The sequence below is a fragment of the Taudactylus pleione genome, unplaced genomic scaffold (assembly GCF_031769625.1).
Source record: "Taudactylus pleione unplaced genomic scaffold, aTauple2 ptg000845l, whole genome shotgun sequence".
Classification (NCBI taxonomy): Eukaryota; Metazoa; Chordata; class Amphibia; order Anura; family Myobatrachidae; genus Taudactylus; species Taudactylus pleione.
This window is the reverse complement of record NW_028285247.1, coordinates 4,694,394-4,721,608: the sequence shown is the minus strand read 5'-3', so window position 1 is coordinate 4,721,608 and position 27,215 is coordinate 4,694,394. Positions and strand designations below refer to the sequence as shown.

Genomic DNA, 27,215 nt, shown 5'->3' with positions numbered 1-27,215 from the left:
ATATGCATCTTGCGATGCGCCGGCCGACATATCGGACGGTCCCCACACACGGAGCGATCCGGTGGCCGACCGCCCGATATGCCGTCACCCCCCTCCCCCACCCGCATAGCGCTGCATGGGATCGTTTGTCGATTCCCCAGATCAATTGAACGTGCAGAAAGATCTGGAGGAGCGAAGGATGATCCCACAGGAGCGCGCTGTGGGTGATATCATGCCCACACACGAAACGATATAGCGGCGATATCATTCAAAACCGTCGGATCAGCTGCTATATCGCTCCGTGTGTGGGGACCTTCAGACTCGGGTTTATTTATCAAGCAGTGAATAACTTAGTGAAGCAGACCAGTGAAGAAGTTGTATAAACATCTCATCGGCTGGAGAGGGGGAGCGTTAACTCCCCCCTCCAGCGCAACCCGTTAGAGACAGCAGCGCATCAGCCTAGTGCTGATGTGCTGTGTCTCAGTCCCAGCCGGCTCCACTGAGCATGCACGGGATCGCACAAGTATCGCGGGATCCCCGCGTGCAGCCGTGGAGCCGGCAGCCGCCGCAGCAGGGACAGCGCGGTCCCTGCTGTGGGGATAGGCTAGCGCCAGGCTGTAGCTGTCGGTAACGACAGCTACAGCCGGCCGAACGGTCATGCGTTATGACCTTTCATACATGGCCCAGCGCTGTCCCTGCTGTGGGGATAGGCTACAGCCGGCCGAACGGTCATGCGTTATGACCATTCATACATGGCCCAGGCTATCGGCGCTGCTATCTTGTATCTCGCATAGCGCCCCTGTCATTTACCGCCCAGACCCCCGATCATATATCGGGGAGAAGCGGTGTCAGGGCACATAACGTGCGCTGATACCGCTTCTGGGCTTCATACATCTACCCCATTAAGTACAGTCTATAAAATAATAGGTAGGAGCTGATTGGTTGCCATAGGCAACTTCTCTACTTCACATTTTCACTGCTTGATAAATACATCTGTCAGTATAAAGCCTGAGCGTACATTGCTGTGCCTTGTGCCGCCGCTAGAGGGCAGCCTCCTTGTGTGTCCCCGGACGTTCCTCCTCAGTCTCTACTGGCACTTGGTTACGGCGTCGCTATGGAGGACACAGCGGTTGGGGGGAGCCGGGGATATTCGGTGAGTACATGCTGAAGAAACCTAACTAAATCTTTACACAGTACTCACCCTACACACCCGTGACCGGGACCGAAGCTCCGCCAGCTCCGGGGCCGCTGCAGAGCCCCAGCCTGGTGGGGTGTGTAATCACTCCAGACCCCGGCTTGAGGGAAGGGTTCAGGCCCCTGCCAGCTCATCTAAGTACAACACACATGTAGTTTGGGGAACTTTAGACCCGGTATTGTTAAAGCAGTCATCTCAGACGCTGAGAGTTACGGTTTGTGAGACACCTATTCAGTAGTCTGAATTAGTTACATACATACATTCATGCTTTCTTACATACAGTCATACTACTTCCATGCATGATTACATACATCAGTTCTTTGTCTGGGACTTGTATTGCTGCTTGGACTCTATATACTGATTGCATCCAACAATGGTGGGGGGCTCAAGCCTGCAATAAAATACACAATTTCCCCCTTAAAATGGTAATAGTGTGTTTGGAAATATGATTTATGTAGATTTATTGCTACTTGCCAATTAGGTTATTCATCTTTATTATCAATTGTGTCTATCTACCTATACTTTGACCCACACAGTAGAAACACTTCCTTTCTGTTTAGTATTTGATAAGTAGTCCATATGGACAGTATGAGTGGATGGATGTCGTTTTACATTACGGTAACAATGTCATGTTTGCTTAGGATTACATAACGCTTGTAGGTGTTTCTTCTTCTTGCTGTTATTGTGAAGTCAGTGCCGTTCCATGGGAGATGTGTGCTGGCCTTCATCCATGTCAGTACATATAGGGCCTGATTCAGAGGTGTACGCAAGTGGGAATTGTTTTCAGTCTGTACATGCGTCCTGATGGTTACCGCTGTAAAGCTGCATACACACTACACGATGTGTGTATGCAGCGATATTGTCATCGGCGGGGGTGCTGGCATCGCTAAGTGTATACACAATTAGCGTTCCCGCTAGGCTGTTCTAGCGGGGTGCAGCGCCCTGCCCTCCTTCTGGAGGGCAAAAAACGCCCTGCCCTCACCGCAGCGCCCCGCTAAGACAGCCTGCGGGTGCCGTCTTCACCCGTGGGTCACAGTGTCCCGCGGGTGGGGAAATGTGCGGTGACCCGGTCACCTCTGGTGAATAGATGCTGGGCACATGTGCCCGACATCTATTCTACCTGTCAGCAGCACTTGGGGGGCTGCCCAGTGTGTCAGTAAGTGCCGGGCACGCCCCCAAGAGTGTCGAAAAGGGGATGCGTCTTATAAACACCCCCCCTTTTCAATGGTCACGCCCCCTTTTGCTCGAGGAAGGGGAAAAGAGGACGCGTCTTATAGACACTCCCCTTTTTTCGGCGTGCGTGGAAGTGCCCTCTCTAGCTTTGGCGCCCTGCCTGCCGTCGGAGCTAGAGTGAACCCTACCCACTTGCTGATGCCGGCCAGTGATGGACGACGCCAGTGGGGGGAGCGGGGCCATGCTGAATTCGGCAGCATGGGATCGCTCATGATATTCCCAGATTGGGCTGCATGTACAGCTGACTGGGGTTATTGTAAACTACCAGCGGGAGCGCACATCACTGGTCGTTTTTAGCTTACACACTAGCCGATATTTTGAACGTTATCGTTAAATCATTGAAAATATTGGCTAGTGTGTACGCGGCTTAAGACACATAACGAATTTGAAATCTTCAGTGGTGCGTCTTAGTATGCACAGTGACGGATTAGCGCCTCAGAAAGACCATTGGTTGTAACATTAGTACAAAGAAGCAGACCCAAAGACCGTTTTCCTCTCCTTCCCGGCTGGACAGACCTTCCTTTAGGACAAGTAGAGAGACAACTTTTTATTTTTAAACATTTCTAAGTTTTGAAGGTAGGTTAGTGCATGCGAATTGCTGACATAGTAGAGTCCTATCCTAGCAGCATATAAAGAGAATTCTGTAACTGAAGAACAGTACTGATTAATATTTATATGACAATCGAGAGAGGCTCAAAATCACTTTCCCAAATGTAGTCTCTGCAGGTTCAGTCCTTTAACATACATTATATTGTGCACATTATATTGTGCCTATTATAAGTCTTCTATAGTTAGGGGGCCGGCTGCAGATAAAGCTGCCATACTCCTGGTTAAAGGTGTCTATAATGTTAAAGGGTTCAGGCTTCCTGAAGTTTCTGCTAAACCTTTCTATTATTCTGTAGTGAGGTGTTATAGACAGGCATGCAGAAATGATCTGTTCAGTATCGGTGTGTAGCGGTGAATGAGCCTGCATTCACAGACACACAGACATAGGAGGCCATAGTCAGACGTAAAAACTACACCTGTCAAAGAGCTTGTGCAAGTTTTGTGGTGCGACCGGTTATTGCGTCTAAGGACACACCAATCAATATTACTGTTTGTACGGACCCTGACAATGATGTACACGAGGAAAGGAGTTTGTATCAGCATTTGCTTAAAGTTGCAGACTGGTGACCACCAATACTGTGGTGGCATTAAATAGGTGTCCGTTAGTACAAAAATAGCTGATATTTGGGCTTTTAGAGAATGCAAGCTGAGCCCCTCACATGCCCTGCCTGATCCATTAACAGTTGAATGCATTTGCTGCTTCTGTATTACAGAATAGGTAGAGCTGCTGGAAAAGAGTCTTCATTTACCCGCTCCCAGGGCTATTGCTACCGGAGGGGGCTCCCTAGGAAAAAGTTTCATAGATTGTAATGCGCTTCAATGTGCTTCTTGCAACTACTTCATGGGTGCGATTCAATTGTACTTGGTGGCTCTGGTGTAATGGGTGTCCAACGGAGCAATTCAATTGTTGTTCCATTTAGGTGCAAATATCCGCAGGAGCACACATTTCTGCTCACACCCTCCTGAGGTGACGAGCACAACCAAGACTTCCAAGTACTTCCCTGACCCCCTAATTCCCCGGACTTGAAACCAATTGAGCTTCTGTGGGACCACCTCGATAGTTGTATTCGCTCTATGGATACTCCACCATGCACCGTCCAGCAGCTGTGGGATGCACTGCAGTCAGCATGGCTCCAAATACCTGTGCCAACCTACCAGCACATTATTGTGTCACTCCCAGTCCCTCTAGCTGCTGTCTGTGCTGCACATGGTGGTTACTCAGGTGATCATAATAATGTGACCTAACTGTGTATAGCTTTTTACTGCTTATCTGGCATGGTTGCATATAATGTGACTGGAGCTAGAAGTACTTCATCCTACCACGCCAGCCCCTTTCGAGCAACAATCTGCTGATCTCTGTGTGTGCAGAGATCAGCTGCAGCAGGGGGGACTGAACATCAGTCCCACGCTCCACTGCACTCTGCAAATGTGGGGGGGGTGGGACTAGATCAGGGGTAGGGGGGGTGGCATATTTTGACCCTGGGGGGGGGCTTATGCAGGCCAATAAAAACATTTTTTTCTGGTTAGAGTGGGGTCATCTAATAAATATATATATATATATATATATATATATATATATATATATATATATATATATATATATAATGGTCAGGTCCACAAATATTGGGACATTGACAGAATTTTCATATTTTGGCCTCTATTCACCACCACAATGGCTTTGAAATGAAACAAACAAGATGTGCTTTAACTGCAGACTTTCAAATTTAATTTGAGGGTAATTACATCCAAATCAGGTGAACGGTGTAGGAATTACAACGGTTTCTATATGTGCCTCCCACTTTTTAAGGGGCCAAAAGTAATGGGACAAACTAAACAATCCTAAATCTAACTTTCACTTTTTAATACTTTGTTGCAAATCCTTTGCAGGCAATTACAGCCTGAAGTCTGGAACGCATAGACATCACCGGACGCTGGGTTTCATCCCTGGTGATGCTCTGCCAGTCCTTCTTGTTTGTTTCACTTCAAAGCCATTGTGGTGGTGAATAGAGGCCAAAATATGAAAATTCTGTCAATGTCCCAATATTTGTGGTGTGTGGTGTGTGTGTGAGACACATGGGGAGGAAAGGGGGCCTAAATTGGGAACACATTTCCCCTGCAAATGAGGATTGGGGCTTCCACAGGTACCTAATATACCTAGGGGGGTGTGGGTTGTTTTTGCTGGGGATCTTTTGACACTTTGGGGGCAATTTTTGATGGGGGTGGGATGTTAAATTACAGTGGGGGCCCATGGAAAGGGGAGTTGGGAGGGGGAATGCAAAACATCCCCCATGGTATATATCTTTTAAATAGAATATTCAACTATATTTAAAAAAATAACTAAAAATAATACGTTTTAAACTTAATAAAAAAAACCGACTATTTCCTGTGCGGTTTTGACGAAAATAATTAGTCAGTTACGTCAGGGCTCGACAAAACACGGGGGCCAGGTCGCCATGGCGACCAGATTTTCAGCAACCCCCGAGCGCTGTAGTGCAGGCCGCGAACGTGGTCCACACTACAGAGTAACAAACACAAAACCGCCAGCGGCGGCTGTATGTTTGTTATAGCAGCCCTTGAGAGTCTGTCAGACTCTCACTCGCTGCTGCGTCGTCCATGGAGTGAGCCGGCTAGAGCTCACTCATGAGCTCCGCCTTCCGGCTCACCCCGCAGCAGGTTGGGAGAGACGTCATGATGTCTCTCCCATAGTGCAGAATGGCCACGAGGAGTGGACAGCAGCGGTCATCGGCAGGAGCATGGATCAGGTAAGTTGCGGTTTCTTTCTTTTTTTTTTTAAATGGGCACTGCATAGGGTGGATGGCCGCTATTGGGGACACACTGGGGGCACTTCATATTTTGGGTGGCCACTGCTGTGGGGGCACTTCATAGGTGGGGGGGCCACTACTGGGGCACTGTACAAGGTGGGGTCGCTACTAGGGGCAATGCACAGTGGGGACTACTACTGGGGTCACTGCATAAAGGGGACTACTATTGAGGGCACTGTATAGGGGGGACCACTTCTGGGGGCACTACATAGGGGGACCAGTACTAGGGGCACTGCATGGGGGGTGGCTGCTACTGAGGGCACTGTACTGGGGAGTGTGGCCGCTATTGGGGCACTGTATAGGGGGGCGCTACTAAGGGCACTGCATAGTGGGGACTACTACTGGGGGCACTGCATAAGGGGGGCATTGCATAGGGGGACCACTACTGGGGGAACTGCATAGGGGGGCCCAAAGCATATTCTTGCATTTGGGCCCACCACTCTCTCTAGTTCAGCCACTGCCCGCGGTGGCTTTGCTTGCCCGGGGTGTTTTGGCTGCGGAGGGGTGGTCTTTCTGGGGGTTGGATGCCTGGAGAGACTGGTTAGCTGTTCAATAATGTGGCTGTGGGAGGGTGGTTTACCTGGGGTACCCCGTTAGTGGTATGGCCATGGGGTTGGTTGCCTGAGGCTTAGGTGCTCAGTAATGCCCCAGGGGAAGGGGGGGGGGCTGTCTAGCTCCTACACTGTCATCCTGGCTCCTAGGTTTTAGAAAAATTTGTCAAGTCCTGAGTTAAGTGGATAACCCCCCCCCTTTTTATATTTTTTATATTCTACAGCTGTCCTGAAAGTAGTCTTTTGAAGTATCTGATTAGTTTCATATTAATTGGGATATATGCAAGAGGGTGTTTAGTCTCCATGGAGAAGTGTTTTTCTTTGGATGGTTAGAAAGTTGAAGCAGGCTGTAATTTGTGATCTGACATATGATTGGATCAATACTAGAGTCTGTGACTCCATTGTCTGACAGCAATGTGATCACATGTGAAATCTGGAGGATCAGTATCCAGGGTTGGATTAAAAATTTTTGATATTTCGTTTCATTCTCCAGATACATAATAGACTCCAGATTATTTGCTATTTGCACAGTATCTTGTAGATGGCATTAGATGGTTGACCTTTTTGTTTTGTCCTATAATACTGTTGAAGTCGCAGCCTGAGATAACAATGACCTTTTATTTTGTAGTTTCTGAAACTTGTCAAACAGGTAAGAGATAGTGGATTGAGCGTACTTGTCGACATTGCTGGGCACGTATCTGGGAGCAGCTAGAGTGGAGCTGCTGCTTCTGCGGGGCCAGACTATAATAGTCATTGGATGAAAACCCCAGCGATTCGTAGGTCCTTGAGGGGGCGGGGCTAAATGATGTGATTTGCCCATTTAGCCCGCCCCTTTCCTACGGACCTGAAATTTCCACGTAAAATATCAACATCCTGCCCACTTCACTAGGAAGTGGGCGGGTTGCCCGAAAAATATGGAGCATCCCATGTCTCTCAGGAGAGTAGGCATGTATCGGATTGTGACATTCATTGGGTGTATACTTGTTTATGCACTTTAGTTTGTCTACGTTTAGTTATGAGAATGTTTACTTACATTTGTAATTAGGTGTATAATAGACTCTTTAATCCAATTCCTAGTAGCTATAGAGGGATGTGGGAGTTCAAAACTGAGTTTTCTGAAAATAAAAAAGTTTAACTTTTTTTTTTTTATTGTGATGAAAGCAAGAGATCTCTTTAGGGCAGTTAAAACCATTTAATATTGAACAAAGTAAGTTTTAATGACATGACCGTGTTGAGCTACAAGGAAATGTGTAGTTGTATATAGGGGTGACCATCGATTGTGTTTCACCCTCAATAAATGGTAAACAATGGTGGCTGTTCCACGACGGTGAGTGCTGGCCCCACTATGCGCAAGTGCGGGTTTCCATCTGCATGTGCGCATAGGCAAATCATGGTCCGATGGTGGAAAACCAAAGTGACGGAAATGCGTCTAACTCGCGATGCGACTAGAACGCACTAGGAAACTGTGCTGCTTAATTTGATATGCAACACTTGTATATCTGTGTGCGACTGACTCTCTGGACTAGCATAAAGTGCTACAATGCAGCGGCTGTATTATTTTCCCACGCCAAGTTCTGTTTTCAGACCTCTTCGCACACCGATATAGAAATGTTGCATATCAGATTAATCATCATATAGCATTGGTTTTCTTTGTTTTTAAGCTGGGTTCACACTGACATATATTGGCCTATCAATTGATACATCTGCTGTCCATCGGCAAGTGCGTACGGGCGATCAACCGATCCCCGTACACATGCATCGGCACCTGCAGCTGCCTGGAAGATGATGGTCGTTCAGTGTATATGAACGACTATCGTCTACAGATATATCTGCAGATATCTTTGCTGTGTGTACCCACCTTTTAGTCTTTAGGAAGGAAGGTGGTTGAAAAATTTGGAATGTAACAAAGCCTGAAAAGGAGACATCAAGACTGTCCCGGTTGTAGGGAGGTGTTAAATAGGAGCTATGGTTCCCAGATTTGATATTTAGGAAGGGTGTCGTTCTGTAGAGAAGTAATATAGTCCATTGAAAATACAGTATGTGTCATTTTTTTGTTTGAGTGCACTACAAGTAAGAGATACAGGAGGTTTGCAGTTTCTGGCTAGAAGTAATTTTAGATGCATTGTAAATATGCATTTTCAGTTGATCAGTAGGTTTGCTCACTAATACCCTTTTCAGACATAAGCCGGGACCAGGGGCATTTCTAGTGAGGAGTGGGACCCCTCCTCTCCGTTCAGCAGCGCACAGAGCTGTGTGCGGCCAGTTCCGGAGTTATAGACTCTGGGCACACTCTAGTGCCCAGAGTCTATAGCGCAGGTCACAGAGAAAATGGCCGCCGCGGCCATTTTCCAGACGTTTTTACAGCGACTGACCTCCGCGCTGACGTGGGACTCCGGAGAGATAAGTATATTATGGGTGTACAGTGCAGGGCCCCCTGGACCCAGGGGCCCGTGTGCCCGGTAAACCCTGCACCCATTATAGATACGCCCCTGGCCGGGACTCCGACCCGGGATTTGAACACAGATTCAATTTGTGTCACATCTCAGAGACTTACTTTCACACTATCCCTTTAGACCTGGGTTATTTCCAGGTCAACCCCTTTCACACTTAGGGCCGTATTCAATTAGAAACGAAAAGCCGTTTTTTGGCAAAAATTTTGTCTGAAAATTTATCTCCGTATTCAATTCCAGTCCGTTTTTGCCAATGCCAAAAGTCAATGCACTGAAATGGGCAAAACTTTTTCTCTACAGAATAGCAGGAGAAAAGAAGTGCAAAATCTCTCTATTTCTACCTTAGGGATCCACAGGGATACCTTTGGGTATAGGGCTTTGCTCCAGCCATGGGCACCACATAGTTAAAGATGTCCATCCCAGGATGCACTGGGCCCCCTCCTATACCCCGCCCCCAGGTCAAGGCACCTCAGTTTCAGTAGGTGCCCGGCCAGGAGCTGGGTCATCACAAAGGGGGGCTGTGTTTAACAGCCCCTGAAGATCTTCAAAGAGCGGTAGCATAGGATAGTCCAGAGGACATCCATGCTACCACTCCGACACCCCCGCCGGTAGTGATTCGGGGAACTCGGCGGGCTCTTGGAGGTTCTAGCTAGCGGAACCCCCGGGGGCCGCGGACTGTGGTCGGATGTACGGGGTGCTGCATTAGGTAAGCAGCGGGCGTCTGCGGTAGACGCCTGCTGGCTCACCGTCCTGCGTCCCCAGGGCTGGGGGCTCCCTGGGGACGGCAGTATAGTGGAGCCAGGCGGATGCCTGCGCTCTCCACTAGACCACCAGGGATGCAGGGCTGGAGCGTTGCTGAACACGCTCCAGCATTCCGGGTGTTAATGGCCTGCCAGGGGAGGACGCCTTCCCTGTAGCGCACAGGAGGCTCCTCCCCATCACTGCTCTCCGGCGCCTTACATGTTTTTGGCGGGCTGAGGCAGTGGTCCTCCCCAGGCCCGCCTCTCTTCATCCTCCGGCGGCCATCTTATGTGCAGATGCTGTGGTGCAGGGTGCGGAGCCTGGGTGCCCCTTACATAACTCTCCTCCAGTTTAAGGTCAGCGTATGTAGCGCTATCACTACCAGGCTGTAGGTCTGTGTATGTGACAGTGCACTTAGTGCAGGAATTTCTGCATTGTATGTGACTTGTGCTAGCGCTGTGTGTCTGAATATATTTTCCTGTCAGCCATTTTAGCTATCCCTATTTCTTCCTCCTGACCAGCCCTCTCAGTGCCAGTACTGTCAGGGTGGGAATCTGCCTCACAGTTTAAGAAGTTATTACTGTGAGAAGAGTGTCACATACCACCACTATGTCCAGTGAGGACTCTGTTAGAGGAACACCTCTCCTATTTTCCTGCTCCAGATGTAAAGCAGGTGTGGGGGGAGTGGGCGTTACTTCAGGATGGTTTATGTGCTGCATGTTTGCCCATTCCTGGTACCTCTGCTGTACCCAGCACCTCTCAGGAACCACCTTGGGCTTGTTTTGCGCAAGCCTTGACTGTCCTTGTAAATAGGCTGGCAGCCTCTCCTGCACTTCCACAATTGGGGTTCGCACAACAGGCGGTAGTCCCGCCTCCAGTTCTAGGGGTTCTGGGGCCGATAGTAATGACACAGTGCCCCCTGCAACAGGTCCTTACTCCGGTAGACCCAGGTTCGTCTAATTCTGGGGTGCGGAGCACTCAGCAGGATCAGTCTAGCTCTGCTAAAAGACCATTATTGTCATATCCATCCGCACAGGATGACTGGTCTTCTGAGGGCGAAATTCTAGATCTGTCGGACACTGACACTCCTCAAGCAAGGGCAGAGGCTAAGTCTAGTATTTACATTCCAGGGCTCATACTGACAGTCCGTGCGGCTATGGTAATTATGGACGACAACTTACCTGCAGCGCCTACTCATGCTTATTTTAAGGAGGTTAAAGGAGCTGCAGCAGGTTTTCCTCTATCTGGTCAGCTAGTTGATCACATGGAGGAGGCGTGGAAATCTCCGGGAAAAAGATTGCAACCTCACAAGCGCCTGGCCCGTGCATATCCATTTGCGGAAGATTATTTCACTAAATGGGAGTCTCCTCCTCATGTGGATTCTCATGTGACGCGCTTAGTAAAGAGCGCAACTTTGCCTATGCCGTCTATGTCTTCTCTGACGGATGCTACAGACCGTAAGGTGGAGGTGTGCCTAAAGTCTATCTATTTCCTTGCTGGAGGAGCATCTAGACCAGCTATGGCTGTCTGCTGGGTGGCCCAGGCTATGGAAAGATGGGCGGACGCTTTGGAAGCATCATTTGCTTCTGAATGTACCAGCGAACAGGTGGTGTTAGTGGGTAACCTTCGGGATTCCGCTACGTACATTAACGAGGCAGCTTTGGATTTGAGCCTGCTTATTTCTAGGATTTCCGCAGCGGCTGTGGCCGCTCGACGCTTCTTGTGTTTACATTCTTGGAAGGCAGACGCTGAATGTAAGATAGGCTTGGAATGCTTACCCTACAATGGGTAGGTTCTGTTTGGGCCAGCTTTAGACAAAATAGTGGACATGCTGGCGGCTGCCAAATCTGCATGTCAACCTTCAGCCCTGACTCCGTCTGGGTCTAAAAATCCGTCCTTTCGGCCCTATCGCCCTCCGGGAAAACCTAAGGTTCAGTCCTTTCCGAGACCTTCAGGCCCCAAAAAGACCACAAAAACCATGAAACAAGCTTGGAGTACCAGACGTCCAGCCACCAAGCCGGACGACAAATCCTCAGCCTGACGGGTTGGGCCTCCACTTGGGGAACCCCAAGGTGGGAGGCCGACTTCTGCGATACGCCCAGTGTTGGTACAAAACCACCACAGACACTTGGGTAAGGGAGGTGGTATCTTAGGGATATGCCCTCTCCTTGTGCAGAAGGCCTCCTCATCAGTTCTTTGTAACAGCATGTCCTTCAGATCCAACAAAGGCTTTAGCGATCCCAGAGGCGGTGTGTTCTATGCTTCAGATGGGAGTAATAGAACCTGTTCAGTTATCCCTGAGAGGGACCGGATATTACTCCAACCTTTTTCAGGTTCAAAAGCCAAATGGATCATTCCGACCTATACTCAACCTCAAGTCTCTGAACAAGTTTTTAAGGGTCCCTCGGTTCCGAATGGAGACTCTGCGTTCTATTGTTCTAGCTATGCAGCCTGGGGATTTTATGGTGTCCCTGGATATTCAAGATGCTTACCTGCATATCCCCATTGCCAGGGTTCATCAACATTACCTCAGATTTGCAGTGTCGGACCTCCATTACCAGTTTCAAGCTCTACCGTTTGGCCTCTCCACGGCTCCTCGGGTTTTCACAAAAGTAATGGTCATGGCGGCACACCTGCGATTGCAGGGAGTTCGCCTGTTACCTTACTTGGACGACCTTCTGTTGTTGGCAGGGTCGCCACAGGTCCTTTGCAGTCATCTACAACTGACAATATCAGTATTGCAGTCTCACGGCTGGATAGTGAACTGGAACAAGTCTTCTCTAATTCCTTCTCAGAGAATGGTCCATCTCGGGGCATTGTTGGATTCTCAGCAACAGAGGATCTTCTTGACGGGGGAAAAGATAGCCCTGTTGCAGTCCAAGATACGCAATGTTCTAAGCAGTCCCCGAGTGTCTCTTCTCTCAGCGATGAAGTTACTGGGTTCCATGGTGTCAATGTTCGTATGCCCAGTTCCATTCCAGGCTTCTGTAGATGTTGATCCTGTCCAGATGGGACAGAAATCCCCGTCGAATAAAGACGCAGATGATCAGGCTCACTCCGAAGTGCGCCTGTCTTTGAATTGGTGGTTACAAAAGTCCCATCTCAGCAGGGGACGTCCATTTTGGATTTCGGATTGGGTCCTTCTAACAACTGATGCCTGCCTTCGGGGCTGGGGTGCTGTGACAGGCCCACACGTCTTCCAGGGCCGGTGGACGTCAGAGGAATCGGACCTGCCGATCAATATTTTGGAAATTCGAGCAGTGTTCAAGGCGCTGCAGCATGCAAGACCGTTCCTGCTGGGGAAACCTGTGCAGGTTCAGTCAGACAATACCACCACGGTGGCTTACCTAAATCGTCAGGGAGGAACTTGAAGCCAAGCGGCTCTAAGGGAGGTGTCCCGCCTCCTGACTTGGGCAGAAGGCAATCTTCCAGCCATTTCGGCCGTCTTCATTCCGGGTGTGCTCAACTGGGAAGCGGACTTCCTCAGCCGCCACGATGTACACCCGGGGGAATGGTCTCTTCACCTGGAGGTGTTCCAACTCCTGGTGGACAAGTGGGGTCTTCCCGAAATAGACCTCATGGCCTCCAGACACAATCGCAAGCTGTGGGCGTACGGATCCCGAACAAGAGACGCAGGAGATCTCCTGGTGGATGCTCTGTTGGCACGATGGAACTTCCAATTCGTGTACCTGTTTCCTCCGTTCTCCCTGCTGCCTCAAGTAATTCGAAAGTTCAGGCAGGAAGGAGGCAAGATCCTGCTGGTGGCCCCTGTGTGGCCCAGACCGAGTTGGTACTCTGATCTCCAGTGTCTGTCCGTCGAAACTCCTAGGCCGGACCTATTGTCTCAGGGTTCTTGTCTACCCGGACCTGAGTCGGCAATCCTTGATGGCGTGGGTCTTGAGACTTCCCTCTTGAGTTCCAATGGTTTCTCTAGAGCGGTGCTGAATACCATGCTACATGCTCGGAAGCCGGCTTCAGCTAGAATTTACCACAGGGTGTGGCATACCTATTTTGAGTGGTATGATTCTCACGAGTTTTGGATTTAGGTCTACGCCTCACCTCACTGACGGTGCATGTTTCTACCCTGTCAGTTTGGTTTCAACGTAGGATTGCTATGCGGCCTAATATTATGCTGGGTGTCCTTCGCATCCAGCCTCCCTATGTCCATCCGGTAGCTCCATGGGATCTGGCTGTGGTCCTGAAGGCGCTCCAGGGTCCTCCCATTTGAACCTTTTGGGTTCCGTGGATTTGAAATGGCTTATGGCAAAGACGGTGTTCCTTTTGGCTATTGCTTCAGCCAGAAGGGTGTCGGATTTGGGGGCTCTTTCGTGTCGTCCCCCATTTCTAATTTTTCATCCGGATAGGGCGGTACTTCGTACCCGTTCCGACTTACTTCCTAAAGTAGTATCTAGTTTCCACATTAACAAGCAAATTGTGGTCCCAGCCTTTAATTCATCTGATCTCTCGGCTGGTGAGGCTTCTTTGGATGTGGTACAGGCTCTGCGAATTTACGTGGACTGTAGCAGTTCTTTAAGAAAACCAGACTCTTTGTTTGTCCTATATGGATTTCATAAGAGGGGTTGGCCTGCCAATAAACAGACTTTGGCACGCTGGATCTGCATGGTGATCTCTGAGGCATACACTCATGAGGAGCTTCCAGTGCCACCCTCTGTGAAGGCTCATTCTACAAGGTCTGTGGGGCCTTCGTGGGCAGCTCGACGTGGCGCCTCGGCTGTTCAGCTTTGCAAGGCGGCCATGTGGTCCTCTGTTCATACTTTCGTCAGGCATTACACCTTTGACACATTTGCTTCTCAGGATGCTTCCTTCAGGCGGCGGGTTCTCCTCTCTGCACAGGAGCATCCCCTTCCCTTGAAAGATACTGCTTTGGGACATCCCCAAGGTATCCCTGTGGATACCTAAGGACCCTGACATAGAAAACAGGAGATATGGTAAGAACTTACCTTTTTGTTATCTCTGTTTCTACGAAGTCCTTATGGTCCACAGGGTGCCCGCCCTGATGCCCTGTGCTTCTGTAGGCTGGTGTTCTGGTCACCAGTTTCTATCTCCTTTTTCTATGAGAATGTGAATCTTGTGTATTCCAGACTTTCTTCTTCCTTCTTCCTCTCTCCCGGCCTATGGCTTGATACTAAAACTGAGGTGCCTTGGCCTGGGGGCGGGGTATAGGAGGGGGCCCTGTGCATCCTGGGATGGACATCTTTAACTATGTGGTGCCCATTGCTGGAGCCAAGCCCTATACCCCAAGGTATCCCTGTGGACCCTAAGGACTTCGTAGAAACAGATAACAAAGGTAAGTTCTTACCATATCTCCTGTTATTTTGGGGTGCAGATGTTGGGAAACCACTCAGAACCCTTGTTACCTTTCCCCCCCCATCCCCAAAGCACAATTAATCCATAAAAGGAATTCAAAAAATTCCAGGAACACCACAAAAAACTCATTAGAAATTTGGGATGAAAAAAGTGGGACAACTTCAAAAACTAGCAAGATAAGCTGGGAGTGCTCTAAGAAAGGGCCAAGTGTTTTGGGGAGTGCAGGTGCTTGTATGATGGAGGAATTTAATGTTTTCTAAAACTTCACTTTAGAGACCTTAAAATATGCTAGCACCCATTTTCAGGCACCCCAAATTTGATGAACTACTTATTTGCTCCAAAAAACACTGCTTTATACCATTCTCCACCACTTTTACCAAGTCGCTAATAGCAAGCAATTACCACCACTTAAATACCCTAAATAGTTCAATTAGGGCTAATACTAAAGTACCATAATGATTTCCGAAGTCAGACCATCTTTTTCTGGGGTACAGAGTGATTTCCCCCAATTCATCCTGCACTTTTCGCCTGGTTCACATTTGCCGGTCCCGTTTTCGCCTGCTTGGCAATTGAATACAGAGTAAATCGGGAGCGCACATGAAAAGTTTTCACAGCGAAAAGCCAGGCAGGCGGAACTTGACGATGCAAAACTAATTGAATAAGGCCCTTAATCCGGGTCTGCCCTAGCAATCAGTCTGAGTCATTTAAACTGGATGCTTTTTTGGCTCACAAACATGAGGTCCTAAAAATTAGATGGGGACTGCATTGCTTTAATAATGGCCAGCAAGTTACTACTGTATAGCTCAAAATCCTTAAGTTATTGTATTTTTTTTCCTATTTCACATCGCAAATGAGATGCTGATGCAGCTGCTTACATGTACTACAGGGATGTAGTCAACATCCCGGCGTGCGGTATGCCAACGATCTAAATACCGGCGCCGGAATCCCGACCGTGTCGGGATCCTTGCTCCAGTATCCCGACCGCCATCATTCCGAAGGTGAGTATCAAGGGTTAGGTACTAGGGGGAGGATTAGGGTAAGGCACTAAGGGGGGTGGTTTGGGTTGCAGAAAGGGGGGAGGTTAGGGTCAGTGGTAGTATACTTACCTAACACTGTCTGTATTCTGACCAGTGTCATCCCGACCACCAGGAACTCATACCCTACCCGTGCTACATTGTCCTCCTCACCCCTGACAGCTAGCAGCTCACGTAATTCCTCTTCACTCCAGTAAGCCATGCTGTCTGCTCTGTAGCCTGCTCATGAGGTCATCTGCCAGCACCCGAACAGCCAACCAGCTCCTTTCAGCATGACCCCGGGTCTACCGTTTACTCTATAGGTGATCCTGGTTGGTCACGGAAAAACCCTGGTAGCGAGAAGAGTCAAGGACAGTCAACCCGGGTTGGACCCTTTCACGCTTAGGACCTGGCTCGACCCCCGGCAATTTCCCAGGTTGACCTGTATGTCTGAAAGGGGTATAAATGTAAGAGCACTAAAGGATCACTGGGAACATCGACAGTGGTGTTCTGCTCAAGAGCCAAAGTAATAATGAGAACTGCTGAATCGTAGGACAGTCCTAGCAAATAGGTAGAAATGTGACAATCACACCGCAGTTCCTCCAGTATTGATTGGATGCTATGGGATAAAGCCAGTGAGTCTTGTCTGGTACAGCATACTCTAAGGGGGCGATTCAATTGTTTTATATGGCACCTAAACGAATAGGCACCCGACGGAGCAATTCAATTGTTGCCTTGTTTGGGCGCACATAGCTGCGGTTAGACACATTTTTGCTTGCAGCATCCTGAGGTGGTGAGCAGAAATGGGCGATAAGTTGGCTGTTTGGAACCCAAAAGGGAGTTTAGGCGCCCAAAGCAGGACTTTAGACTGAGTTAGTTGCTATTAGAAATGTTTGCCGACCCCCGTGTTTTGGATCTGGATCTCCCCTGGTTTTGGGTCTGGATTGGTTTTGCCAAAACCTCACCTCTGTGTTTTGGATCTGGAATTTTTCTTAAAAAAACCCATAAAATCACATAAAATGGGCCTGTTTTTGTTCCTACAGTTTTATTAACCTCAATAACATTTATTTCCACTCAGTTCCTGTCAATTTTGACCACCTCACAGCTCGCTATTTATTTGTGTGTTTTTTTTTTTTGTTTGTTTTTTTTTAAATTTCTTATTTCAGAACTTTGGAAAATGACACAAAAATGATATACTTTCTTCAACAGTGTCGCAATTAACATTGTATAATTCGAAATACAAATTTACATGTAGACATATGTATATTTACATGCATGCATACATACAAATTACAAAATGACCAACATTTCTCAACAGAAAAAGAGTGAGAAACATAATAGAATCAAAAATCAAAAGGCACGGCTGGCACATCCCCCAAGATCTAAGAAACCGTTGTTTGCATATCAATTGGTGCATCTCTGGATAACAATCTGGTTTCATACCAACTTGTGGAGTGAAAACATTTATGTAACTGAGTTTTAAGGTCACCTGATAAAGAATCAATGAACCCCTCCCAGATGTGAAAAAAAATTTCAGTACGCTCTTCCTTGTGTAATGAGGCCTCTAACCAGTCCATGTGGAACATTTTCGCCTTGAACAATTGTATGGATTGGGGTTCCCCGTGGATCTACTGGTGTAATATACTCTTATGCGCTACTGCAGAAATTATAAGCATCAACCTCTTACTTCCTTGCATCATTTTGGTTGTAGGAGGGCATATATCCCAGAACTGACCATTCTGCTGAAAGAGGCAAATCACTAAGGAGGTAGGTCATTGCAAATAGTCTAACCTGTTTCCAAAAATAATTTTTAACTGGGCAATCCCACATACAATGCATGAATGTGGCAGCTGGGCCCTTGCACTTTGGGCAAGCCCCAGAATCAGAGATCCCAAATTAAAAATCTACGATGTGGTGATAGATACCCATTCTGAAATATATTGTAGAACATTTCCCTGTACATTGAAGAAGATAATGTTCGTATGGAGTAATTGAAGGTTTTCAAAAGCATATGTATTGTTAGAGTAGGAAAGATCTGTGTCCAAGAAAAGATTCCTGCCTTCAATTTTGTGAGATCTAGAGGGTCTTGTATTTGGTAGAATGTGATATGGCTTTCCTGTCAGACGATTGTCTAGTTAATGTAACATCGAGAGGGTTGGACCAATCGTCTGCAGAGAGGCTTCTCGCAATTGAGCTAGCGTAATGCTGAGCTTGGCACATAGCTAGAGCATGTGATTTGGGTAAGGTATACTTATCTGCCAGTACTTGTATCTGAAGAGGTGAATGAGATGTATTATCTACTAGAGCTTTAACCTGGGATATACCTTTAGAACACCAGGAGAGGAAAGGCTGCGCTGCTTGGCCATTTTTGAATTCGGGGTTGGCTATCAAAGGGAGAAATAGCGAGTGGTGACTATTAAGACCCATTTTGCTTCTGCTTTGTGCCAAACAATCCAGGAAGACATCAGGAGTGGATTCTGAGACGCTATGGGGGTTATTTCCTGACGATGATTGTGTAGGAATGATAAGAGGTGTTGATGTGGTAAAAAGGTCTCTTATACTGCCAAATAAATTTTCTAAATGTGGTGTTTATTAGTTTTTCATCCGCTACAGACAACCGTATCGGAAGCATCTGAAGTGGATAAAGGAGATTTGGGAATTTAATCATTTTTACTATATGTGCCCGTCCTAGGTATGATGACATTAAATGTTTCCATTTTCCCTATTCCCCGAGTGCTTCTTTAATTATCTTTTGTATATTCAAACTATATGTTATGTATGTTTTTGGGAAGGGAAATTCCGAGATATTTAATGGAATTGGCCTATATAGTCATCCCATTCTGTGTTGTGGATAAATTACAGCTGTGCTCCCTGTTAGACTGGGGATTCATTGTCCACTTTAGTGGATGTGAGCTCCATTTTAGTCCATATCATCACCACACCCCTACACATCTTCTGACCTGGGCTACAGGAGGAGCAGCTGCACTCTGGAATATGGTTGCATGGAGTTTCCCCTCTGACTCTCACTGAAAGTCAGGTAGAGGGGCCATGGGTAGGGAGTAGGGACACTATAATCAGAGAACCCAGTTTTAGCTGCTTTATTCCATTTTTTAAACCATATCCTCTATTTTCACTTTTTGAAAATGTTTATGCAAATCTCAGAAGGGGGTTTAGTGATGCCATGGCTAACGTGTGCGCGCGCGTGCGCACACACAGTAAGAGACCCACATTGTTTTTTTTTTTTACCACTTGGGAGGGAGAGCATCTGAACGAGGCAGCAGCCTCTTGATAAATGACACAGGCAGCACAGCACCCTTGCGCACCTACGTTGCTGATAAATGTGGCTAACGTGTGCGCACACAAATTTGTTTTTGTTTTTTTACTCTGGGAGTGAAGAGCACCCCCTGGACAACACAGCAGAACAGCCAGGCGGCCCCTATGGACAGGGCAGCAGAACAGCCAGGCGGCCCCTATGGACAGGGCAGCAGAACAGCCAGGCGGCCCCTATGGACAGGGCAGCAGAACAGCCAGGCGGCCCCTATGGACAGGGCAGCAGAACAGCCAGGCGGCCCCTATGGACAGGGCAGCAGAACAGCCAGGCGGCCCCTATGGACAGGGCAGCAGAACAGCCAGGCGGCCCCTATGGACAGGGCAGCAGAACAGCCAGGCGGCCCCTATGGACAGGGCAGCAGAACAGCCAGGCGGCCCCTATGGACAGGGCAGCAGAACAGCCAGGCGGCCCCTATGGACAGGGCAGCAGAACAGCCAGGCGGCCCCTATGGACAGGGCAGCAGAACAGCCAGGCGGCCCCTATGGACAGGGCAGCAGAACAGCCAGGCGGCCCCTATGGACAGGGCAGCAGAACAGCCAGGCGGCCCCTATGGACAGGGCAGCAGAACAGCCAGGCGGCCCCTATGGACAGGGCAGCAGAACAGCCAGGCGGCCCCTATGGACAGGGCAGCAGAACAGCCAGGCGGCCCCTATGGACAGGGCAGCAGAACAGCCAGGCGGCCCCTATGGACAGGGCAGCAGAACAGCCAGGCGGCCCCTATGGACAGGGCAGCAGAACAGCCAGGCGGCCCCTATGGACAGGGCAGCAGCCATTATGCAGCACAGCTTCCAGCACAACCTAGTAGTCAGGCACAAGTCACAATGCACAACAGCAGCGCAGCACAGCTCCCAGCTCCCTCGCTCTTCACTCTCCACAGCCAGATTGAAAAATGGCGGCGATAGCGGGACCTTTACAGAATCCAAAGCCCGTGAGAATCCTACAGTGGGATGATGACGTTTTGCCTCGTTTTCAGATCCGAGTCGGAGGGAAAACTTGAGCCGACTTGGATGTGACTCTGATCCTCTAAGTTCAGGTGGGTTCGAATCTCTGAGCAGCGAGCTTGGAGCTACCGCGAGTGCAGCATATAGATGCATTTACTTGCTTGGTGTGCTGCCTCGACCCCTTAAGCTGGGTACACACTGGCTGTTATATCATGGGTGTGTACTAGTGATATGTTTGTGAACTATGTCGTTCACAGACATATTGCATCAGCTGTGCAGCACAGCTGATGCCCAATATATTTGCAGATCTATTTGGTGTATTGTGCTGTGTGTACACTTGTTGCAGAGGCCAGCGGTGATTGACCACTGAACTGGACGGGAACTTGTAAATGCCCGCCTAGTTGTGACGTCGATCACGACTCGTCGGGCCGACGATTGGTTAGTGTGTATGCATTTAACAATCAGATAAGACAATGGATCGGCCAAATGGTTGATCCTCCGTCCTAATGTGTACCCAGCGTTAGAGATAAACATTTAGTCATTCTTTTAATGTTTGTATAATAAACTGCAGAGATTTTTAAAAAATTTAACTTTAACATTGTTGGTGTTTTTATTCATTGTTTTCCAGTAGAAGAATCAATATACAGTTTATTCCAGATCAGGAGAAATACCAAATCTTCTGCGTTTAGCCTGTGCATGTCCAAATTCCTAGGGCACCAAACACATCCCACATTGGTGGCTATACTTCTAGATTGTGGTGTTTATAGTGCTCACTGCATCAGAAATACAGGCACGAAGACAAGAGCGCGCAGAGAATGTGTCTTGACCGATCATTTCATTATGACTCTCCTCTCATGGTTGGTCTGTCTGGGATCCTCATCTTGCTGCAAGCGAAGCCTGGCACATGGGGCCTATCCTCTGTGTTTTACTTGAGATATGCTTACTATGTTACTATGATTAGATGAAGCAATATAAAGAGGGGAATTCAATGAGAGGCGAAAAGCCTTTTTCGCTTTTTTTTTTTTTTTTTTTTGCGAAAATTTTGCCTAAATACTTTTCGCCCAGTTCAAGGACCATTTCGCCTAAGCAGAAACTCGATGCATTGAATTCGGCAAAAAAGATTCTCCAATCAATAGCAGGTGAGGAAGTGCAAAAATCTTTGTTTTGGGGTGCAAACGTGGGGAAACTACTCAGCCCCCCCAAAGGACAAATCTGCAAAAAAGACCTAATGCCCCTAAAAAGACGTAATTTTTGGGGTGAAAATGTAAAAAGTGTGGGGGGAAAACATTAAGAGTAATGAAATGGACTTCTTGAGGGTCCCCAAATATGGGTCAGGTGTTTTTGGGATTGCAGGTGGATATTTCATGTTTTTAAAAAGTTCACTTTAGAGACCTATAAATATGCTTGCACCCATTTTCAGGTACCCCAAATTTAACTGGACTACTTATTTCCACCAAAAAATACTGCTTTATGCCATTCTTCACCACTTTTACAAAGATGCTAATAGCAAGCAATTTACACAACTTAAGTACCCAAAATAGTCTTATTAGGGCTGTACACATCTACATTGATCCCTATGTTAGTGTATCTTTTTTTGGGGTACAGACTGATTTCCCCAATTCTTTCAGTACTTTTCGCCTGTTCCGCCTTCGCCTGTTTTGTAATTGAATTAGGCGAAAAGCAGGGATGCGCACGGAATGAATTCGCCTCTGAAACAGGCGAATGAGGTAAAGTCGGACAGGCGAAAACTTGCCGGCTTTTCACCTCTAATTGAATTCCCCTCTTTATGCCATTGTTTGTAACACTCCATGTAACCTTTTTTAATTCCCTCCTTTTGGCAGTGGTTATTGGGTATAGACCTTGATATTATTAGATTGGCATATCCATCACAATGTATATTGCATGGCTGTTCCTTTTTTTTTTTTTTTTTTTTTATAAGAAGGAATGCATAAAACCATATCATTCTTGAGGGATGATAAATACCTTTTTTTTGTACGACTTCAAGGGGTTGATTCAATTATTTTATCGCACCTGATCTCCTGTCTAAAGTGTCTGGAGATCGTGGTGCGATATTCAATTGTTTTTGGGCACTCATGCTTTGTTGCGCCCAAAGATACAGGGTTTAGCCGTCTAAAATAGCGAAACCTGTCTAAAGTCCTGGTTAGGACGCCCAAAACCAGGACTTATCACACATTTCTGCTTGCCACCTCCGGAGGGTGCGAGCTCATGAACTTCTAATCCATACCCTCACATTTATAATAATTGACAATTTCCATGGAGATAATTAAGATCTTTATCCATAACAATTTGTGATCTTGACAAATGTCTGTGGTTCATTTTCACTCCAGATTCTTTGTTTATGTTGGGGGCATGTGGAGAGGATGGTTACAGCCTTATATGTCTTGGCATTTGAATAATTATATATTTACATAATATAGTGGGTCCAGATACACAGGATCTCAAAGTTAAAACCACATTAATCAAACAGATTCTCACAACTATTGATTTTGGAGTGTTTAGTAAAAACTGTTTATGCGTTTTTGTATGTAACTCTGTTTATTAAAGGATGTTTTTTTTTGTTTTTTTTTAAATTATTATTGCATGTGTACAACATCTGTTCACCAGCTGATCGCTGCACCACTGTTTTTTCCACCCGCGGGACACTGCGGCCTGTGGTTGGGGACGGCACCCATGTTTTAGCGGGCGCCGCCAAAAGGGCAGGGAGCAGTTTGCCCTTTTGAAATCGAGCAGGGTTGCGATGCCCGGGTAAATAAGTTTAGCGGGAACGCTAAATATAAATGAAACAAACACAAGGTGGTCCCGTTGGATCCTGGACAGATTTTAAGGGGGGTTAGGATCCCGGTCGGACCTCCTGTTGGTGTACGCTGGGCAGAACTTTGACTTGGGGAGCCTGTTCTGGGCCTTCCACTAGATGGATTTGGATGAAAACTTCACAGAGGGATGGCAATTTGTCTGGGGTGCCTAATGGAGCGGTTGGGGTCCTAGTCGGACCTCAAGGCAGAGTGCGTCGGGCAGAACTTTTACCCAGGTAGGCTGTTCTGGGCCTTCCACTGGATGGATTTGGATGACCTCACATAATATAGCGTGCGTGCGTGCGTGCGTGCGTGTGTGTGTGTGTGTGTGTGTTATATATTTACAATTTTTTTTTTTTTTTAATAAAATTGTGGAGAGAATACAGTGGTACTCGGAGTCTTGGTCAGGAGAGTATATTGTAAAATCATGAAACGCTGGTATTATGGCTATTGTGCCCTTTTGTCAAGGTAACCTTTTGTTACCTTGTCAAAAGAGCACAATGGCACTGAAACGTCAGTGTTAGGATTTGACAATATACTCTCCTGACCAAGACTCCCGAGTACCGCTGTCTTCCTTCAAAAATTGTCTTTTTATCAGAAGGCACTATTCATTTTGAGAGTGGAGTGCCAAACCTTATGTGCTCATGATATATAATGTATTTTTAAAATGGAAGTGGGGGGGGGGAGGGGGTGTGTGCTCTATCTAGGCGTGGTGGTTGTATATTGGGTGGGTATGGTGTGGGGTGACCAGGTGTGTTGCAAATGGGATTGGGAAGTGTGGATGGGAATAGTACTGTGATGATGGTGATGCAATGGGAATGAAAAATGAAGATAGGAATATATTGAAAATTAATTGAAAATCAAGCCAGACATCGGTGTGGGGGCCAAATCTTTTATTGGAGTAGTCGCAGTGCTGCTCCGATAAGGTCCCAGGCAGATGGGGGAGGCGTGGTGGTGGATGGGGATGAGACTTTGGAGGTAGGCTCCTTGCCGTGCGGTTCAGTGACCAGCACGTCACCCCTGCTGGACCTATGGTCGACAGTCTAGGAAGTCTCGGGAGGTGGGGGGATGCGGTGAGAGGGTCGGAGCACTTGGGCGGCGGCCCACGTGTAGGTTGGAGTCTCAGTTCAACTCACCTGCCAGTAGGATTTGCGGTGAGAGGGATGTCGACCTTGCAGCCGTTAAAGGAATGGTAGTTGCAACAGTCAATAGGATGCCCGTGGGTCTGCGGGTGCACGAGTCTGCTGATTTTGGGTGGTCACCGGACCTGAGGCGGTCAGCGACCCGCGTGTGCAGCTGGTGGGATGCGCTTGCTGCTTGGTCACCTGTGGCTGGTCCTGGTGCCGCTGGTGTTGCGGAGCCACTAACGCGGGTGGGGGAGCCGCGGGGTGACCGGATGCAGATGTGTGGTGTGGGACCACCCCTGTGACGGGGGGTGGTCTGCCTAGGACAAGGTGGTGGGCACACTGAGAGAGGCTGGTCCAAGGTGGAGCCGAACACTGGAGGTGTGGGCTTGTGAGCGAGAGGTGGCTGGCTGCATCGGCGGTCCCTGGTGTTAACTTGACAAAAGGGCCCAGTGGCACTGAAACGTCAGTATTAGGACGTGACAATATACTCACCTGACCAAGACTCTGAGTGCCGCTGTCCTTCTTTCCAAAATTGTCTTTTTATCAGAAGGCACTATTCATTTTGAGAGTGGAGTGCCGAACCTTATATTTGCTCATGTTATATGTATTTTTGTCTGGCAGAAGGGTCTTTTTTATGGTGCAATAGTTGTGTAAATATCTTTTTAATACTTTTGTTCTTTTTTATCAGTATATTGCACATTAATCAAACAACAAATTGTAGTTATATACTTCACAAGTGCTATTCAAAATATGCAGTGATGTATCGGTAGCAAGTAATGTGTTATCCTTTTTTAAAGCACACCAAAGTTTCCAAAGTGCCCTACAAAGAATATACATGGCAACAGTGTAACTTGACATATATGTTAATTTACACTTTGTTGTATTTCGGATATCTTGGAACAGCATATAGCAGTGGTTCCCAAACTTTCTTGCTTCATGGCACCCTTAGTGTCTCAGACTTTTTCTGAGGCACCCCTTGGTGCCAGCAGAACCAAACTCTGAAAAGCTAAGCTAAGCTTTTCAGAGTTTGGTACATAGGGGTCAAATTAATAATGGGGACTGTGATCTGCAGAGCTAATTAGCCTTCTGTAGGAGATTTCTGTAAAACCTGCACATAGCTACAATTATGCAAAAACTGTTATTTCTACATAATTTTATGAAAAATTGCTTGATACATAGGCCCCTAATTCTAAATCAAAACCCTCAGCGCTGTCACTTGGGTATGGAAGTTAACACACAAGAAGATTGTACGTCCTCTGGTTTCTCCGTGGTGCTTCTGATCAGCTGCCAGCAGGACTCCATCGCCTCCAGGAGAAAAGGAGGACGACTGAAAGTGGTAAAAAGGACAGAAGTGGAAGAAAAGGAGTGTCAGGAGAAAGTTCAGGGCAATGGGAACAGTGGTTTTTGAAGGGCACAGGAAATGTGGGTGGTGAGAGTAAAAGTAGGTGGGGGGACAGATATAAAAGCAGAAGTAGTGGGCAAAGGCCAGACCTACATAAGGATAAGAGACACACATGGGCCTGGGGCGACACATATATAGGGGACCAGATTGGCATGGTAATATACATACAGGGGTGGACATATAAACCTAAACACTGGAGCCCACCTCCACTCTCAATCGTCTTCCGCTCCGCCCACATCACGCCCCCACATGCAGGCACCGATCAGATATCTCCACCTTAGGTGATCGGCTGCATCATGTTTCTCCACCTGCAGCTCCCGGTCAGGCAGCTAAACTAAAGTTGTTTATTAAAAAAATTAATTATTCAATAAATTTTCTTGGCGGAGAGACTCTGGACCTTGCGGCTGCAACACCCTTGTAAGTGCGCTGCGGCACATAGTTTAGGAACCACTGGCATATAGCAATACAATAACCGATTTCCTAGGACGAGGACACGGTGTGAGGATATGGAAACTTGCTATGTAGGACAAGTGGTAGCACGTATAATGCTAAAGAAAGGAGAAGAGGAAAAGAGACCTGCCCCTGAGAGATAAGGGGTGGAGTGGACAGTTGGATAGTGAATTGGCAAGGAAGAGTTCCAGAGGAGGGCAATGTTGCAGGAGAAGTATTGGCAGTAGGTGTGGTGAAGTTGAGATAGTGACCAGTGAATGAGAGAAGTATGTTCTGTGATATTACAAATGACATCTCTTAAAAATCTTTGTGGGTGAGGTCTGATAAGATTGCACTCAGCCTTCACTTTATATATTCTAAATTTCTTAATTGTTTTGTGCAGAAATGTAACTGAACTTAAGTCTCCCCTCAACCACATGAATGAATAAGGTGGTGGCAGGTCCTATTTAAGTCAAACTGTTGTACAAATCATATATAATATGCAAAAGAAAATAATCTGTTTTGGTTTCACTACCAACAGCTGCAGTCAGACTTTTTATATGGATAATATGATACTTTGGTGTACTGACCCCAATATTTAATACTGCAATGATTTTTGTTGTCTAAGATTCCTTCTGAATACAAACATTGAACCAGTTTGCTTTATTTCATTACAATAATAGAACCTGGGGTCAAATGTAATAGGGTGAGAGTTTAGAAAATGTGAGAGTTTAGCAGTAAACTCTCTCACTATTATGTTAGTTGAGTTGTATTTCCAAAATGGAAAAACATCTGGATGAGAGTTTTGAGTTTGAAAATAAAAGCGTGAGAGTTTACAATCACGTTTTCACTCACATTTTCTAAACTCTCACCCTATTACATTTGGGCCCCTTGAGGCACCTAGATAACAAGCAAGTGTTTATTTGGTGTGAAGTGTCTGTACCATAGTAGACTGTACTCCATAAGTCCTCTGTGATACTCCTTGCCCCATATATACACTATTGAGGCTGCCCCTGTAATATTAGATCTGTGTTCTGTGACTGCTAGGACTCTACTTTCCAAGCAGCAAGGTTTCTTTTTTGTTTAAAAAATAAAAAAAATAATAAGTTAAATATAGAGAGAACATATACAGTATGACAGTGCCCGTACCCTTGAGTGTTCTTGTCAGAAAGCACTGTGGGTGTAGCACTGGGAATATTTCATCTAAATTGCTGGGGTTTATTTGTTAAGTACACCGTTCCAGATCACTGTAAT

At 47.1% G+C, this 27,215-nt stretch overlaps 1 protein-coding gene across 2 annotated transcripts in view; it reads left to right on the top strand.

Moving 5' to 3' along the window:
• The first annotated feature begins 1,013 nt into the window (after window positions 1-1,013).
• Window positions 1,014-27,215, top strand: part of SLC35E2B (solute carrier family 35 member E2B) — a 102,709-nt gene continuing 76,507 nt past the window's right edge. For both annotated transcript variants that reach the window (XM_088458695.1, XM_088458693.1), the window contains exon 1: window positions 1,014-1,132. The gene's annotated coding sequence lies outside the window, so the exon portion shown is untranslated. The remainder of the gene's footprint in view (window positions 1,133-27,215) is intronic.